We start from the raw sequence: 20,065 nt of genomic DNA, 5'->3' as shown, positions 1-20,065 counted from the left end.
ATGTCAGAGTTGAAAGAAGCCGTGGAGATCACTATTCCAAGGCTCTCATTTTATGGTGAGAGGAGCTGATGTGCAGAGAGGAAAGTGACTGGCCTTGGGCCACACATCATGCTGTTTGTTGACAAGAATCCCATTCAGTGCCTAGTTCAGCCATCTCTACTGAGCGCATCTCCACTGATTCTGGAGACGTAAGGGTGGTTTGGGGAAGGCAGGCAGGGAGGCAGTGGGAGTCAAGTGTGGGCAGGTCAGTTTAGAAAAGGTGCTTAAATACTTTGCCAGACAGTTTGAGAATCCCAAAGGACACAGTAAAAGGCAGCTCATCTCTTCTGGAGTTATTACTGACTTGGTTAGAATGTATAGAGATGGCCAATTGTTTTGACATCAATTTCTGTTTTATCTACTCAGAAGGATGAAGACAGATACTCAGAGGTGTTGAGGTCACAAGGTCCTTAAGTGTTAGTGACAAAGATCTTTAAGGAAAGGTGTATCCTCCCCACCACCCTCTTCCCCGTTCGCTAGTCTCCCTGAGGCAAGTATTAATACCTTCCATTTTTGTGGACAGAGATTGTTTTTTCATAATTCAGAATTGTGGAAGATGGGAAACCCCAATAAATAGCATCAACAGTTAAATACTCAACATACAGTGTGTGTGTTTGAATGTGAACAGTATTAGTAAAAGGCAATTTATTTTGTACAGCTAAAAGTAAACTATGCATTTATCTTTTATACTGCAAACTATAAGAAGGAGAAAGAGAGCATAGGATTTTCCATATGTATCTTTGTCTTTTTTATTATCCTTCAAATTCCTCACAGTTATTCTAGGGTTTCTCTGGTGGCTCAGACGGTAAAGCGTCTGCCTGATATGCAGGAGACCTGGGTTTGATTCCTGGGCCGGGAAGATGCCCTGGAGAAGGAAATGACCATCCACTCCAGCACTCTTGCCTGGAAAATCCCATGGATGGAGGAGCCTGATAGGCTACAGTCGGCTACAGTCCATGGGGTTGCAAAGAGTCGGACACGACTGAGCGACTTCACGATTCTTTCGGGAGGCATACAATGTCTCTCTTTGTCATTGGCCACCCCAACGCACTTACTGAATATGATTCCCAAATGGATGTATTAAGCCCTCAGTGAGAGAACGTGTATGGCTTCTTAGTTGTTCCATCGTGTCTGACCCTTTGCAACCCTTGGAGTGTAGCCTGCTGGGCTCCTCTGTTCATGGGATTCTCCAGGCAAGAATACTAGAGTGAGTGGCCATTCCATTCTCTAGGGAATCTTACTGACCCAGGGATCGAATCCCAGTCTCCTGCATTGCCAGCAGATTCTCTACCATCTGAGCCACCGGGGAAGCTTCAATGAGAAAAGAGTAGGAATCAAAATCCATCTAGACTAGTAACCTCCTTATTCAAAACCACTGTATTTGTCCTCAGAAAGAAATGCTTTTTCAGTGAAATATGTTTGTGTGTGTGTGTGTGTGTGTGTGTGTGTGTGTGTGTGTATATATATGTATGTATTTTTGTTTTTGAGTTTTAAGGAATGGGAAAAAAATAGGAATAGCTGCTTTCTTGCACTGAAAATACAGCTATTCAGAGTAACTTGAGTATTCATACCAGACCAGTGATCCACTGCAGTGTGAGATTTGACAGAATTCCCTCAATAGCTCTAAAACTGGAGTCTGGATGATGAGAAGGATACCTGATGTTTGAATTGCCTTTGCAACTACATTTTTGTAGGGCTTTCAAATTGCTGCTTGCTAACATTTACAGCTCTCTGCAGCCATAATATACCACCACGGGATTTGGGAGCAGATCAAAGGGGCAGGAAAGAAATTGCTATTCCCAAATTCTTACTAGTAGAAGATTGGTGCATGTCAAATAGCTTTTAATGTCCACAAACCCAGCTCAGTATATACACAAGGCGATTTCCATTAGCAAAACCTATACTTTCTTCATCAAAAATCTGTTCAGCTCCAAAGAGGAAAGAATCTCTGCTCTGAGTCTTAATAGTCATAGACATTAGCCTTCAAAGGAACTTCTTAGCTTTTCAAGTCCTTTTCTCATTGGTTACAAATTATGTGTGCCTTTTGTTAATAAAACTTGGTCTAAGTAAACCCCTGCTTTTACTTAAATAATTGGGATAGGTGCAGGAAAATAGAATATTTCAAAGGAAGGATTCTTCATTTCTGAAATAAGGCTTGACAAGGTCCAGAGCAGCACGTATAGCCTAGGTAACCTCTTATCTGAGATTCATATATGCACATATATTGAAACAGAATAATAAACAAACATAAGCAAATTAAAGCCTTTATCTATAGGGAGGAAGAGGGAGACTGGTAAAGGTTAAAATAAAACCTAACTTTGTCTGAAAATACTTCATTTTGTAAACATGACTTTGAAGCCATGAAAATATTTTAAATAATTTTTTTTAAAAATCAGATATAAAAATGACAATTCATAAAAATCAAATACCAAGTCATCAAAAAGCAAAATGTAACAAAGTTGTGACTTAGCCACACATGGAAGACTCATTTTAATTGACTATAAATAGGATAATGTGGTAACATATACCAAAAACAAAATAAACTGCCAAAATAACCCTGCTTTCAACAATGATATTGTTAGTAATAATATTGGCCTCCTTAGTCTAATACTAATATATTATCTATTAGAATTAGAGAAAGAAAATAAGTATTAAAAATCAAAATTTTGTCAGCAGCTGAGATAAAGATTTTAAATCAAGGTGTCAAGCCAAATCAAAAATTGTCCACATGTGGTTTCCTCTTTAAAACGTGTCTATTTCCTAGCTCTGATCACTGAAAATTCTGAAAAAAAATGTTTGATTTGTGATGACTGGTAACGATGATCACCCTTAGGCCCCAGATGGTGGTTGTTTCAAAATGCCATTTCCCACCAAAAAGAAAAAGGGCACCTCAGAGAAATAATTGATTACTTCCAGATCTGGAGTCAGAACATGAGAGAAGCCTGGGACATCTTATCCACTTGATGGTAACTCTATTAGTGAATGAGACTGTGTCAAAAGGATTCAAGAGCTCCCATTGGCCAAAAAGAGGACATCTGGTCCACAAAGAGAAAAATAAATGAAATAGATTTAAACATATAAAATATTTTATAATCCATGAGTTCATAAAGATACTTTTAAGCAAAAATCCCAAACTCTCATTTTTTAGCTTTATAGGCTTCAACTTACTCTGAAAACTGTTAAACATGGGGAAAGAATCAAGCATTAACTTATACTTCCAATAAGAACTGTACCTCATGCATCCAAATAATTGGAAAGAAATCTTTCTTTATGGAGAAATTGCAACTGTTATACACAGGAGTAACAGAATATGAACATTTCAACACCTTTAATGAAATGATGAATGGTCATCAGTGGCTTCTCAAACCTTAGATTAAAAGCTGATAAGGACATCTATGTTTTGTAGATAAGTTCCTTTGTATCATGTCTTTGGATCCAATTGAAAACACCAGAATGTACTGATCACTCTGGACATCACAGGGAGAGATGTAATCAGACATTAATTTTCTTCATTAATTTTCCTCTGCTAAGTCGCTTCAGTCATGTCCGACTCTGTGCGACCCCAGAGATGACAGCCCACCAGGCTCCCCCATCCCGGGGATTCTCCAGGCAAGAACACTGGGGTGGGTTGCCATTTCCTTCTCCAATGCATGAAAGTGAAAAGTGAAAGGGAAGTCGCTCAGTCGAGTCCGACTCTTAGCGACCCCATGGACTGCAGCCTACCAGACTCCTCCGTCCATGGGATTTTCCAGGCAAGAGTACTGGAGTGGGGTGCCATTGCCTTCTCCAATTTTCCTCTAATATAGAACAAAAACTATAGACTACCTCTGATAAAATATCTTGTCTCTAAATTAAAATAAAACTTATCAGCTCATAGAATATACAGGACTGAGAATTCCCTGGCTGTCCAGTGGTTAGAACGCCACACTTTTACTGAGAGGGCCTGAGGTCCATACTTGGTTGGGGAACTAAGGTGTGGCTAAAGAAAAAAAAAAAAAGAACCAGAGCAAGATATTAAGCAAGAATACAATCTAAAAATCCAGAAAAAGATAATTCTATAGAAGGTGCCAAGTTTCTTCAACAAATAAATGCAGGCTCCTGTGTGAGTGCACACACATACCCAACCACACAGTGGGATGGGAAAGTTGTAAATTAAAATAAACTTGAGAGATGTGTTACTCAGATTGTTTTAGATATTATTTGAATCCTTCTTTGAAAAAAAAAAAAAAGGTAAATGACGTTTATTAAGCAATCAGGGAAATGTGAATATTGTGTATTTGTTAATATTTGAGGGGAAAAAAATTGGTATGATCTCAGTATTGTGGTTATATTTTTTAAAACAGCTAACTTTAGAAATAGGTACGTATTAATGCGTGAAATATATAGTGTATAGCAATCTACCAAAACTTGTTCAAGCTGAGAATTCTTTATGTTAATGCTTCAATTTGTGTATATATTTGAATATTTCCTCATTAAAAAGTTTTTAAAATGCTAAAATAAGGCTTAACAGAGATTCTTTAAAACACTAAATTACTTTAGGATACTAGTACATTTTTGAGAGCAAATGAGAGAAATCCACTTAAACTAATTTAAGGGAAGGAAAAAGGAAATGTATGTGTTCACATTCCTGAAAGTTCCAGAGATGGAGCTGGCTCAGAAACTGACGATTCTGATGTCTGGATGTTCCATTTCTTCCCCTGCTCCCTCCTGTCTTCTTCTTCCCCTCCTGCTGTTATCTCCTTCCCTCCTCTCTACCTCATCCCCTGTCTTTCCCCAAGGCTCCAGGCTCCACTTCACACAAGAATTACACAATCCTAGATCAGCCACCCCTGGAGAAAAAGAAAGAGACCCTCTTCCAATGAAGGTCTTATTGGCTTCAGGTACATAAAGCTGGGGTTTCCCAGGTGTTACTAGTGGGAAAGAACCTGCCTGCCCATGCAGGAGACTTGAGAGACATGGGTTCAATCCCTGGGTCGAGAAGATCCCCCAGAGGAGAACGTGGAAACCCACTCCAGTATTCTTGTCTGGAGAATCCCATGGACAGAGGAGCCTGGCGGGCTACAGTTGACAGGGTAGCAAAGAGCTGGTCTTGTCTGAAGCGACTTAGCACACATGCACAGAAAGTCGGATTACTTGATCACACATGGCTAAATCACCTCTGGTCCATTTAAGGACCCTTACTAATTTACTTTACTAGTTTACTTTATCCTAATTTATATCTCTTTCATCCCTAATCCCCATTAGCATTTATGTCCCCCGATCCTCACCAAAAATACTGATTCAAAGTTTTTGTTATATATCCTTTTGTTTATGAGTAACTTTGTTAAATATGTATTGTGGTTTTTGAATGCGTATATACATGGGTATCTCATCTGAAACTAATCTTTTTGCCTTTAAAACTACATATTAAAAAAAATAGCCAATTTTATTGGGGTCTATTTACATATGGTAAAACACACAGATCTTAAGCATGTAGTTAAGGAAGTTTGACAGATGTATATTTCCATGTAATGGACACCCTGATCAAAACACTGAACATTTCCATCACTCCAGAAAGTTTCCTTCAGTCCCTTTACAGTAAATCTACAATTAGAGGCAACCTCTCTTCTGATTTCAATTACTCAAAATTATTTTGCATGTCCTATGAACTTCATAAACATGGAATCATAAAGTATGTACTCTTTTATGTCTAACTTTTTGTACTCAACTTAATATCTGTGAGATCCATCCAAGTTTTGGCATGTATTAGAACTTTTAAAATTATTATTTTATTGCTAACTCATATTCCACAGTAAGAATATAATATGTTTTTAAGATAGATATGTGTGTATCTAGTCACTTGCTTCTGGCTGCTTCACAGTATTCTGCCACATGCATCTTGCATATTTTACTCATCAGTCCCCTGGTCATGCACACTTTGGTTGTCCTCCATAATCTGCTAGCCCAAATACTGCTGTGACAAACATCCTTGAGTGTACTCTTTGTGAGTTGTGTGATAGTTCTCTGGAGCTGATAAGCATCCTTAATTCCATTAAGAACTGTTGCACTATAGAATGCTCACTTCAGTTTACATTCCCTTCAGCAGTGTTTCAAGGCACTGTTCCCTGATGTGATGGCCATTCATAGCATTACAGTAAATAGTGTTAACCAGTTTTCAACATTTAAAGTAGTGCTTTCTAATAAAAAGTTTTGTGATCATGGAAATAGTCTATATCTTCATTACCCAAAATGGTAACTTCTAGGGATACATGGTTACTGAGCACTTGAAATGTAGCTTGTGTGATTGAGGAATGTCATTACCAACTTTAGGAAATTGTAGTTAATTTAAATGTAAGTTAAATAGCCATAGGTGGTTCAGTTCAGTTCAGTTCAGTCACTCAGTCGTGTCCGACTCTTTGCGACCCCATGAATCGCAGCACCCCAGGCCTCCCCGTCCATCACCAACTCCGGGAGTTCACTCAGACTCACCTCCATCGAGTCAGTGATGTCATCCAGCCATCTCATCCTCTGTCGTCCCCTTCTCCTCTTGCCCCCAATCCCTCCCAGCATCAGAGTCTTTTCCAATGAGTCAACTCTTTGCATGAGGTGGCCAAAGTACTGGAGTTTCAGCTTTAGCATCATTCCTTCCAAAGAAATCCCAGGGCTGATCTTCAGAATGGACTGGTTGGATCTCCTTGCAGTCCAAGGGACTCTCAAGAGTCTTCTCCAACACCACAGTTCAAAAGCATCAGTTCTTCAGTGCTCAGCCTTCTTCACAGTCCAACTCTCACATCCATACATGACCAGAGGAAAAACCATAGCCTTGACTAGACAGACCTTTGTTGGCAAAGTAATGTCTCTGCTTTTGAATATGCTATCTAGGTTGGTCATAACTTTCCTTCCAAGGAGTAAGTAGTGTCTTTTAACTTCATGGCTGCAGTCACCATCTGCAGTGATTTTGGAGCCTGGAAAAATAAAGTCTGACACTGTTTCCACTGTTTCCCCATCTATTTCCCATGAAGTGATGGGACCAGATGCCATGGTCTTCATTTTCTGAATGTTGAGCTTTAAGCCAACTTTTTCACTCTCCACTTTCACTTTCATCAAGAGGTTTTTTAGTTCCTCTTCACTTTCTGCCATAAGGGTGGTGTCATCTGCATATCTGAGGTTATTGATATTTCTTCCAGCAATCTTGATTCCAACTTGTGTTTCTTCCAGCCCAGCGTTTCTCTTGATGTACTCTGCATAGAAGTTAAATAAGCAGGGTGACAATATACAGCCTTGACGTACTCCTTTTCCTATTTGGAATCAGTCCATTGTTCCATGTTCTGTTCTAACTGTTGCTTCCTGACCTGCATACAGATTTCTCAAGAGCCACGTCAGGTGGTTAGTGGCTACCATATTGGACAGTGTAGCTTTGGGATCAACCAGGATGATGAGATTGGACTTAGCTTAGTTTTGACTGAGTCTTGCTGTTAGAAAGGGATTCAAGGGAATGACATGATACAATTTGTGTCTTAGATCATTCCAGCTGTGGTAAGCATGGGTGGAGTGGGGTTCAACAGAAGTCAGGTGATATTAGTTGGGGTGATATTATATTCACCCTAACTTAAAAACATGATAGCTTATCCAGAAGCTGTGGAGACTGAGAGAACAGAGAAAATCAAGAGCTTAAATGGAAACACCAGTAGTCCTTGGAAACTGACTTGAAATAGTAGATTAAAAAAAAAAAAAAATCAGCAGCGAATGTCCAATTCCTTGCGTGGACAATGAGATGCACAGCTACACATAGATTCTGATGAAGAAGCTCCCAGCAAATCCACATGGAAAAGCACTCGTCAACCAGAAGTGATGATGGAAGCTTAGTCAAGGTCCTTTGAGTCATGGAAAGATTGTGTGTGGAGTCATGTTGTCTCTGGGTCTGGAACCCCATCTGTTACTTCTCTGGTTTCACCAAGGCTTGTGCCAAAGGTCACCTGGATCCGTCCCATCCCATCCTTTGCTCAGTCATAGACTGACAGAGTTTAGCATGGGAAGAATGAAGCGACCTGGAGAAATCTGTAAATACCTGGAAGCTCTAAGGTTGACACAGAAGAAAAAGTCTGGGAACTGATACACATCCATTGTTTAATGTTGCAGGCAATTAGTGATCAGGAGCAGCTGCTATGGTTAAACTGTTAAAAATTTGAAAGTAAGTGAAGCAGAACATATGGGGTAGGTTTTATCTCCAAAACACTGCTTTGAGGATAATATTGACATAATTTGCCTATCATATTTCCCCCTCTTTGAAATGATTTGCATAACATTTCCTAGAAATAGACTCCATATGTCAGTTAGCAATTGGTAGAGGAAGTGCAAACTCAAGCTCACTGAAGGAGAGCCAGTTACAAGAGGAGTCATGAATCTAAGACTAGAGCCAGACTGTATTTCCCCTTCTTGGGAAAGGTAGAATATCAACAGGAAGTCGATAAAGGGACGAGGAGCTAGGAAATGGACAATTAGTGAATCTTTTCTATATGCTACCAACTGTGTGATACAGCGTTCTAGGTATTTATAAATAGCTACCTTTTATAGATTGGAAAACTGAGACTTAAACAGAGGAGGCAATTTGCTCAAAGTCACACAGCACCAGATCCAGGATCCAAACCAGATTTTCTTGGCTAAAAAATAAACTTCAGACAAAAAATCCACCTCTGGATTTGGATGAGTGCAGTGATTCTCACCTAGAAAGCCCCCATCACCTGGAGAAGGGAATGGCAACCCACTCTAGTATTCTTTCCTGGGAAATCCCTTGGAGAGAGGAGCCTGGTGGGCTGAGGTCATTGGGTTACAAAGAGTCAGACATGACTGAAGCAACTTAGCACACACAGACAGTGTTTCTCAGCGTGGTCTTTGGACTAGTGGCTTAGACCTCACCTGAGAATATTCTATGAATACGAATCACTTCATACATACCGAATTAAGGATTCTGGAGGTGAAGCTCAGATGTTTGTTTTAACAAGCTCTCCAGGTAATTCTGATGCAGGCTACTGTTTTGGAATTGCCAGATAAGTGTGATTTAATCAATCATATAAAAGAAAGGTACTCAAGAATGCTACAGTGGGAGGATGTAGATAGGAGATAGAGAAATACAACACATGTTTTCTACACAAAAAAATAGAAAACTTTTGGGGAAATAGATATAACTGGAAAAACAACTCAGTTTAGTGAAAGGACTGCTAGCTAGATAAATACTTTGGAAGCTTTGTTTCTAGTCCCAGATCTCATACTAATATTCAGGTTGGGTTTGAACACGTCGTTTATCTTCTATGTATTTCCTTTTAATCCCAATTAAAATGATACCAGTCATGGTGGTAATAGAGTATTTACAAGGCCAATGCTTTTAATTATTTTAGAGGTAGATAGGACAGTGACTAGCCAAAAATGAGAAGTGTTAGAAAGCCTGAAGTATTCCTTACTGATTGATATTCTACTAGACTGAAGAGGCAAAATGATAGGATACTGAAAAGGGAACTCCCCAGGTCAGTAGGGGCCCAATATGCTACCGGAGATCAGTGGAGAAATAACTCCAGAAAGAATGAAGGGATGGACCCAAAGCAAAAACAATACTCAGCTGTGGATGTGACTGGTGATGCTGTAAAGAGCAATATTGCATAGGAACCTGGAATATCAGGTCCATGAATCAAGGCAATTGGAAGTGGTCAAACGAGATGGTAAGAGTGAACATCGACATTCTAGGAATCAGTGAACTAAAATGGACTGGAATGGGTGAATCCAACTCAGATGACCATTATATCTACTACTGTGGGCAGGAATCCCTTAGAAGAAATGGAGTAGCCATCATGGTCAACAAAAGAGTCCGAAATGCAGTACTTGGATGCAATCTCAAAAATGACAGAATGATCTCTGTTTATTTCCAAGGCAACCCTTCAATATCACAGTAATCCAAGCCTATGCCCCAACCAGTATCACTGAAGAAGCTGAAATTGAACGGTTCTATGAAGACTTACAAAACCTTTTAGAACTAACACCCAAAAAAGATGTCCTTTTCATTATAGAGAACTGGAATGCAGAAGTAGGAAGTCAAGAAACACCTGCAGTAACAGGCAAATTTGGCCTTGGAGTACAGAATGAAGCAGGGCAAAGGCTAATAGAGTTTTGTCAAGAGAATGCACTGGTCATAGCAAACACCCTCCTCCAACAACAAAGAGAAGACTCTACACATGGACATCACCAGATGGTCAACACCGAAATCAGCTTGATTATATTCTTTGCAGCCAAAGATGGAGAAGCTCTATACAGTCAGCAAAAACAAGACTAGGAGCTGACTGTGGCTCAGACCATGAACTCCTTATTGCTAAAATCAGACTTAAATTGAAGAAAGTAGGGAAAAGCACTAGACCACTCAGGTATGACCTAAATAAAATCCCTTATGATTATACAGTGGAAGTGAGAAATAGATGTAAGGGACTAGATCTGATAGACAGAGTGCCTGATGAACTATGGACGGAGGTTTGTGACATTGTACAGGAGACAGGGATCAAGACAATCCCCATGGAAAAGAAATGCAAAAAAGCAAAATGGCTGTCTGGGGAGGCCTTATAAATAGCTGTGAAAAGAAGAGAAGCGAAAAGCAAAGGAGAAAAGGAAAGATATAAGCATCTGAATTCAGAGTTCCAAAGAATAGCAAGAAGAGATAAAAAAGCCTTCCTCAGCAACCAATGCAAAGAAATAGAGGAAAACAACAGAATGGGAAAGACTAGAGATCTCTTCGAGGAAATTAGAGATACCATGGGAACATTTCATGCAAAGATGGCCTCGATCAAGGACAGAAATGGTATGGACCTAACAAAAGCAGAAGATATTAAGAAGAGGTGGCAAGAATACACAGGAGATCTGTACAAAAAAGAGCTTCATGACCCAGATAATCATGATGGAGTGATCACTCACCTAGAGCCAGACATCCTGGAATGTAAAGTCAAGTGGGCCTTAGAAAGCATCACTACGAACAAAGCTAGTGGAGGTGATGGAATTCCAGTGGAGCAATTCCAAATCCTGAAAGATGATGCTGTGAAAGTGATGCACTCAATATGCCAGCAAATCTGGAAAACTCAGCAGTGGCCACAGGACTGGAAAAGGTCAGTTTTCATTCCAATCCCAAAGAAAGGCAATGCCAAAGAATGCTCAAACTACCACACAATTGCACTCATCTCACACGCTAGTAAAGTAATACTCAAAATTCTCCAAGCCAGGCTTCAGCAATATGTGAACCATGAACTTCCAAATGTTCAAGCTGGTTTTAGAAAAGGCAGAGGAACCAGAGATCAAATTGCCAACATCTGCTGATCATCGTAAAGGCAAGAGAGTTCCAGAGAAACATCTATTTCTGCTTTATTGACTATGCCAAAGCCTTTGACTGTGTGGATCACAATAAACTGTGGAAAATTCTGAAAGAGATGGGAATACCAGACCACCTGATCTGCCTCTTGAGAAACCTGTGTGCAGGTCAGGAAGCAACAGTTAGAACTGGACATGGAACAACAGACTGGTTCCAAATAGTAAAAGGAGTCTGTCAAGGCTGTATATTGTCACCCTGCTTATTTAACTTATATGTAGAGTACATCATGAGAAACGCTGGGCTGGAGGAAGCACAAGCTGGAATCAAGATTGCCTGGAGAAATATCAATAACCTCAGATATGCAGATGACACCACCCTTATGGCAGAAAGTGAAGAGGAACTAAAAAGCCTCTTGATGAAAGTGAAAGTGGAGAGTGAAAAAGTTGGCTTAAAGCTAAACATTCAGAAAATGAAGATCATGGCATCTGGTACCATCACTTCATGGGAAATAGATGGGTAAACAGTGGAAATAGTATCAGAGTTTATTTTTGGGGGCTCCAAAATCACTGCAGTTGGTGATTGCAGCCATGAAATTGGAAGACACTTACTCCTTGGAAGGAAAGTTATGACCAACCTAGATAGCATATTAAAAAGCTGAGACATTACTTTGCCAACAAAGGTCTGTCTAGTCAAGGCTATGGTTCTTCCAGTGGTCATGTATGGATGTGAGAGTTGGACTGTGAAGAAAGCTGAATGCCGAAGAATTGATGCTTTTGAACTGTGGTGTTGGAGAAGACTCTTGAGAGTCCCTTGGACTGCAAGGAGGTCCAACCAGTCCATCCTCAAGGAGATCAGTCCTGGGTGTTCATTGGAAGGACTGATGCTAAAGCTGAAACTCCAGTACTTTGGCCACCACATGCGAAGAGTTGACTCACTGGAAAAGACCCTGATGCTCAGAGGGGTTGGGGGCAGGAGGAGACTGGGACGACAGAGGATGAGATGGTTGGATGGCATCACCGACTCGATGGACATGAGTTTGAGTGAACTCCGGGAATTAGTGATGGACAGGGAGGCCTGGCGTGCTGTGATTCATGCAGTCACAAAGAGTTGGACATGACTGAGCAACTGAACTGAACTGAAACTGAAAATACACAGTTATAGATGGCCAAGTCCATTATTTTCAAACATGATTTGCACCGAGGAGCTTAACACAAAGTAAAAATCATGCAGTCCCAGAGCAATATACTCTGTTCACATCCCATGTATGTGGCATATATAGAGAGGAAAGAGGTGATTATAATCACCTCAGATGATTCTAGCATGCTTCCAAAGTTGAGAATTATAGCTCTATGTAGTCAGCAAATCTAAATGAAGGAGAAATCTGAGTGGTCAACAATAGTTTGGGGATGGTGTATGGTGATGTTCTAGCCACCTGTCTCTCGTGGCTCTCTCATAATTTATGGGGAAAGTCTAATTTACTTAGCCTGGGACTCATGTCTTTTATGATTTACTTCCTGAGTACATTTCCTGCTTCCTGTTCCATTGATCACTTTCATAAACCTCTGTGTTAGCCAAATTAGACTACTTGCTTTTCTCCAGCTATTCCTAGGTTACACTTCCTCTGTAGTTTTACTAGTGCTATTTCCTATGCCTGTTTTGTCGACTGAAATTATATCCTTCCTCCACAGCACAGTTAAAGTGTTTTATCCTTCCTAAAGCCTTCCCTTGTGTCATCAACTGGTGAGCATCTCTGCTTCATCTGATGGCATGTCACATTTGGATAGAGTATCTTTTTTAATGTTGTAGACTATAGAACAAAACGTCTTGTCTCAAATGATTTCAGTCATAAAGGCAATGCACTTCAGTCCTCAGGTATGATGGCTGTAGGTCAGTTCATTTAATAGCTCAATGATGTCATAAAAGATGCAGGTCCTTTCTACCTTCCCCATCATCCAGCCTAGCTCTAGTCCCTTGATAAATCTAAAACAGCCACCATGGTTCTAAATGTCACTTACAGACATAAATACAGCCAGTGTGTGAAATGAGCTTTTGTTGACCTTGGTTTCTTTTTAAGAACAAGGAAACATTTCCAAGAATCTGACCCTAAGGCTTTTTCTCATGTTTCATTGGCCAGCATAATGTCACATGCCCATTCCTAAACCAATCAGTGACAAGGGGAATGCAGTTTCAGGGCCCAGCTCATTGAAACACATGTTTAGTAGAAGGATTTCCTGAACAAAACTGGATCGCTCTTAGAAAGGAGGAATGATGGATGCTGCCGAATGGTGCTTGGCTTAGCTGTTAATCCTTCTCTAAAGCAATAGGCCCTCTCAATATATATGATGATTATCTGTTCCCATGTTTAATTCCCCTATTAAACTTAAGTCTCCTTGAGGACAGGTTTTTGTTTTATGTTTAATGGCATGAGTTCTAGAGTCAGACAAATCTGGGTTGAAACTAATGTGATAAACTCAATTCAATTTACCCAAGACTTTCCTGATTTGGGGGCTTCCCAGGTGGTTCCAGTGGTAAAAAACCTACCTGCTAATGCAAGACATATAAGAGACATGGGTTTGATCCCTAGGTCGGGAAGATCCCCTGGAGGAGGGCAAGACAACCCACTCTAGTATCCTTGCCTGGAGAACTTCAAGAACAGAGGAACCTGGTGGGCTACCGTCCATGGGGTCACAAAGAACTGGACATGACTGAAGTAACTTAGCATGCACACACTTCCTGATTTTAGCACCCAAAGTCACATCTCCAGAGAAGCCCATTAGCCCCAGGTAAACCATGACAACTGGTCACCCTAGTTGAAATCTCATCTCTGTTATATACTGGATGCACAATCTGGAAGTCAGTTTTGTTCAAGACTGATTGCTTGAATACCCACCAAATACCAGGCACTGTTTCAGAAAGTTCGCCTTGTTTTTCTGGCCACGCTGGCACCAGCCCTCTCACTTCCCGCAATCGTGCTAGTGCTGCCCAGGGATTGCCTCGTGTGTGACCCTCTCTCTGCCCCGCATCACTCAGAGATGATGTCAGAGGAAGCCTGGCCGCCTGACGAATAGGGCTTGGGAATTCCCCAGGAGTTTGCAGACACTGTTTCTGGCTTGAAAAACAAAAACACCCACAAAACAGCTAAGGGTCCCAATCTACTCAGGGAACACGCTGTGCCCTCTTGTTTGCAGGGCCGTTTCTTGGACAAGCAGCGGCTCTGTTTGCTGGACTTTTGGCCCCGTGCAGTCACTGTGAGCAAGGCACATCTCATATAAACAGGCCAGTGAAATGAGGTAATTGCGGCTTTCGATGAATGCTATTTCTGTCTCCTGGGCGATGCTGCTTGGGATGGGAAGAGTGAAAGCGAGTGGATCTGACACGCTGTGGCTTTCCTCACAAAGTGGAGACCGATAACCCAGGGGTGGGAAAGCCATCTCCTGTTTCTCCTCATAATGATGAGTGAATACCGTACACTTTTTCAGAAAAGACCTGCTCCATGTTGGAAATCCCTTCCGAATGCCAGAACTTTTCCATTTGGGCAATGAGGCTGTCCTTAAATGTGACTTAACAGAGCTGTACTGAACATAATATGCGCCAAGCCTGTTACAGATGTCATCACTTCCTCTTCACAAAGCTCCTCAGAAATAGGTACAATTAATATTCCAGCTATGGAGAAGAGCAAGGATGACTCAGAACGGTGAGGTCCTCTGGTCAGAGCACCAACGTGAGCAAGGCCAGCGTAAAGCTCTTTCCATAGCGAGAGCTGTTCCATCGCACCACCATTAATTTCAGCCATTTGCGTTGCATTTTCGTTGGATTTTGTCCTTTCGTGCTATGTTGAAATGGGAAACAGAAAACAAGATTTCTTTTTAGCGCTCTTCATGGCCACGTTCTGTACCCAAGTACTGTGACCACTTGGGCTGCTTGGCCTAGAACCCATGTTTCTTAATGTTTGGATTGGGTGTTGTTGTTGTTGTTCCTTTTATCTTCACCCACTGGTATTCAGTTTCACAACACTTGTTGGCGTTATCAATGCATCTACTTCTCAGGTTTCCTTACCACCATTTCTCATTAAATCTTTAGTTTTGGATGTTTAAATAAATCACCCAAATAGTTGCATAACATTAAATTGTTGTTGTTGTTGTTGCTGTGTGTTTGTGTGTGTGTGTGTGTGCACCCTAAGTTGCTTCAGTTGTGTCTGACTTTGAGCAACCCCATGGACTGTAGCCCGCCAGGCTTCTATGTCCACAGGATTCTTCAGCCAAGGATACTGGAGTGGGTTGCCATTCCCTTCTCCAGGGGACCTTCCTGACCCAGGGATCGAATCCACATCTCTTATATCTTCTGTATTGGCAGGCAGTTCTTTACCACCAGTGCCACCTGGGAAATCCTTAAATTGTTACATATAGTGTAAATAAACTCTTCTGTAACCCAAGGGACGATTTTATGGCTAAAAGATGGAGATACGGTTTAATAGGCCCTTTGGATTATCCTGCGGATGATGTGTCTGGTTGAGATGCGTCTGGTGAAGAATGAGCTTTTGGGAATGAGAGCAAGGTCCATCATAATCTAACGCAGAGAACTTTGGCATTCATTTAGCCTTCCAAGATTTAGTTTCCTTGTCAGAAATATGGAAACTATGCACATGATATTTGCATGTATTGCACAATACGGTGTCTGAGGAGAAACATTCAGTGAAGTGTCTGATGTGCGAGCTCTGTCAATGACAGCTATGCTTTATTATTGAGGATTGCTATTTACACTTTGATGCCAGTTACATGCCTTTCATGGTCTATTCCCCAGGTCATGGACTGTGTTAGAATTTGTTATTTTTGAATAAGTGAGATACTGTGCTTATCAATGCATCTCCACATCCATAGCACTATTTCCATAAAGACTTTCTGTTCTTTATTTCCCATGCTCTTTCTCCTCCAGGGAGAGGTGGAGATAACCATTGTGCTATCAGTTATGGTAATCGGATGACCAGAGTGCAACCGTCAAGCTTCACAGGTGCTCAGCATTCAGTCTCTAATCTTTTGCCATATTGCCATTTCCCCTCATTTCTCTGCTCTCTTCTACTCCTCAGCCTCACTGATTTCGCAATACTGAGCAATTTACAAATCTCTTTCACTTCCTGACTTTTTCTAACCGTGTCCTCAGGGTCTCACCTTCCACTACAAGGAGTTAATCAAGGTACTTTGATAGACAAACATTTCCCACCCCAGGAGGATTTTAGGGCAGCTGTTAGGTTAATATATCTATTTCTTCCCCCTATAATTAGAACAGAAGGATGTACGTAATCCAAGAGGTTACTAACTGCCTGAGCCACACTGAGAGGCAGGTAGGAAAGTTAGAGCGGGCTTCTCCAAGCATGTGTCGTTTGTCCTATTGGAGCTGAACCCTGAAGGATGAGATGGCCAGGGAGTCAGCCCTAGGTCAACGCTGTTTCAGGTCACAATGAGACAGACCCAATTAGGTGAGCTCCCAGCGTGCTCAGAGGGAACGTTCACCACCAGCAAGGACCATTAGAGTTAAAACAAGTTGCAAAATCAGGAAAGGACTCCTGAAGGGTGAGGAGGGGACGTGTTTCTGGACATTTGTTCTGAGTTGGAAAACAGTGTTTGTGTGTTCATTAAAACAGCATCAAAACAAAAGACCCTCCAGGAAGTCCCAGTAACCAAGGTTATCAGTATTAAGAAGGCAGAGCCCTAGTCCCTGGGTAGACATTCTATCATGAAAAAGCCTCATTTAGAAATATTGATGAATTGATCTATATCATGTTTTCCTTTTTAATGCTTAAAACACTGGTGGTGTGTTTACATAATTGGAAGGAGGAGGCAGGAAATGGAAGGAAAGCCATATTATTCACTTCGAAAGTGACTTTGGATGAGCAAAATGAGGGCAAAACCTTGCAAAGAAGATTTTCAAGAGTTTTGTTCATAGAAGCACCAGACTGGAAGAAGGAGGTTTCATATTTGGTGTGTGCTTAGTCACTTAGTCGTGTCTGACTCTTTGTGACCCCATGGATTGTAGCCCTCCAGGTTCCTCTATCCATGGGGATTCTCCAGGCAAGAATACTGGAGTGGGTTGCCATGTCCTCCTCCAGGGGATTTTCCCCCCTCAGGGATTGAACCTAGGTCTCCCACATCGCAGGTGGATTCTTTACCATCTGAGCCACCAAGGAAGCTTTGGAGAGGATATCAAAGCAAAACTCTTTGGAGAGCATATCAAAGTAAAGCTTGAGAGGTGAAGCAGCTAAGGACAGACATATTCCTTAAGTCTGGCATTGTGTCCATGTTAGCCAAACAGCAGACACTAAGAATTCTCAGGTCCAGGTTCTCTCTTATCCATCCCCCCTCACTCTCACTCTACTAGTTCTTTAAGTTATTGCTCCTAAAAATGTCTTTATTCTGTTGAATTCACTCTCCCTAATGCTACTACCCTGGTACAAGAACATTTATATTTTTGCTTTATTGCTCCAGCTTATTCTTTAAACTTTGACTTGCACTCAGAGGATTCAAGGATCTTGTTAAATTGCAGATTCTGATTCAGTAGTGCTGAGACAAGGCCCAGGATTCTGCATTTCTAACAGACTATCAAGTGTGCCTTGGTGGCTGGTTGGAGAACTACACTTAGAGCAGTGACATAGTAGGGACAGAAGCAGGTCATGAAGCCTCCATAATCCATGTTCTTACACTACCCCAGGCAGCCTCCTAAAGGGTTTTGGGAGTAGACTTTATCTAGAGGATCCCAGAAGATGAAGCAAGGGCTGCTAGATGGAATTAAAGCAAAATCTTACTGTCTGGAAGATGTTTCTGACATCAAGAGCTGTTGAACAATAATTTGGACGGCATTATGAGATGAGTATCCTTCATTATGGGGATTTCCTGGCAGCTCAGCCATGAAGAAATCTGCCAGTGCAGCAGATGCAGGTTTGACCCCTGGGTCAGGAAGATCCCCGGAGAAGGAAATGGTAACCCAATCCAGTATTCTTGCCTGGGAAACCCCATGGACAGAGGAGCCTTGTGAGCTACAGTCCATGGGCTTGCAAAGAGTCAGACATGACTTAGTGACTAAACAACAACACCCTTCATTATAAATATTCAAGAAAAGAGAAAGCAGTATTTTTCTGTCATTTTATTGGATTGGCCAAAATGTTCTTTTGAGTTTTCTATAAGACGGTATGGAATACCCAAACAAACTTTTTGGCCAATGTATTACTATGAAAATTTCAAACATAATTCTCGATTCTACAATTAGCATCTTACTATATGCTTGCTTTATCCATCCATCCCTCTGTTTATCTGACAATACAATATTGTTTTTTATGCCTACATAGGCTTTACTGAAGTTCAGTATTTTTTTATTTTTTGTGGGATGAAATGTACATGCAGTGGATGCACAAATCCTGAGTTACTATTTGATGAGGTTTGACAAATGCATATACCTTTGTGACCCAAACATCTATCAAGATATAAAACAGTACCATCACACCAAAATCTTTTCATCCCACTCCACAGTCTTCACTCCTATCATCCTAAATGCAACGAGTTTTCCTAGTTGGTTTTGCCATAGTTTAATTTTGCTTCTTCTAAACTTTCACATCAGTGAGATTAGGAATTATTTACTCTTTTGTGTGAAGCTTCTTTTGCACTAAGTTTTTGCGATTCATCTGTGTCATTACATAGTTAAGAGGCATACAGTAATTAAGATCCCTGTAGCGCTCACTTCAGCAGCACATATACTAAAACTGGAACGACACAGAGAATATTAGCATGTCCCCGGCACAAGGATGACATGCAAGTTTGTGAACCACTCCATATTTTTGTGTATACCTATGGCCAATTCATGTTGAGGTTTGACAGAAAACAACAAAGTTCTGTAAAGCAATTATCCTTCAATAAAAAAGTAAATTTAAAAAAAGATTCCTATAGTAAAAGTCTATAATTTGTTCTTTTTCTTTTATGTTTTTTTAAAGAATCTGAGATATGATTAATATAGCATAAATTTACCCCTTTAAAGTATACAAATTAGTGGTTGTTAGTATATTCACAAGGTGTGTAACCATTACCACTATCTAATTCCAGAAAATTTCATCACCACCAAGAGAAATCCTGTACACATTGGCAGTTACTCCTCAATCCTTCTTTTTGTCCCAGTTCCAGTTCCAGTTCAGTCGCTCAGTCATGTCTCACTCTTTGTGACCCCGTTAACCGCAGCACGCCAGGCCTCCCTGTCCATCACCAACTGCCGGAGTTCACCCAAACCCATGTCCACTGAGTCGGTGATGCCATCCAACCATCTCATCCTCTGTCGTCCCCTTCTCCTCCTGCCCTCAATCTTTCCCAGCATCAGAGTCTTTTCAAATGAGTCAACTCTTTGCATCAGGTGGCCGAAGTATTGGAGTTTCAGCTTCAGCATCAGTCCTTCCAATGAACACCCAGGACTGATCTCCTTGAGGATGGACTGGTTGGATCTCCTTGCAGTCCAAGGGACTCTCAAGAGTCTTCTCCAACACCACAGTTCAAAAGCATCAATTCTTCGGCACTCAGCTTTCTTTATAGTCCAACTCTCACATCCATACATGACCACTGGAAAAACCATAGCCTTGACTAGATGGACCTTTGTTGACAAAGTAATGTCTCTGCTTTTGAATATGCTGTCTAGGTTGATCATAACTTTCCTTCAAAGGAGTAAGCGTTTTTTAATCTT

General features: G+C 41.0%; 1 non-coding gene across 1 annotated transcript; it reads left to right on the top strand.

Annotated features, from left to right (window-relative positions):
* Positions 1-19,073: 19,073 nt before the first annotated feature.
* LOC112447958 (U6 spliceosomal RNA) lies at positions 19,074-19,180 on the top strand. The gene has a single exon (XR_003036211.1). It is a non-coding gene; the product is annotated as a U6 spliceosomal RNA (small nuclear RNA).
* The last annotated feature ends 885 nt before the right edge of the window (positions 19,181-20,065 follow it).

Source organism: Bos taurus, chromosome 8 (genome assembly GCF_002263795.3).
Source record: "Bos taurus isolate L1 Dominette 01449 registration number 42190680 breed Hereford chromosome 8, ARS-UCD2.0, whole genome shotgun sequence".
NCBI lineage: Eukaryota > Metazoa > Chordata > Mammalia > Artiodactyla > Bovidae > Bos > Bos taurus.
Note: the sequence above shows the minus strand (reverse complement) of the source record. Positions and strands in the feature narration are given on the sequence as shown.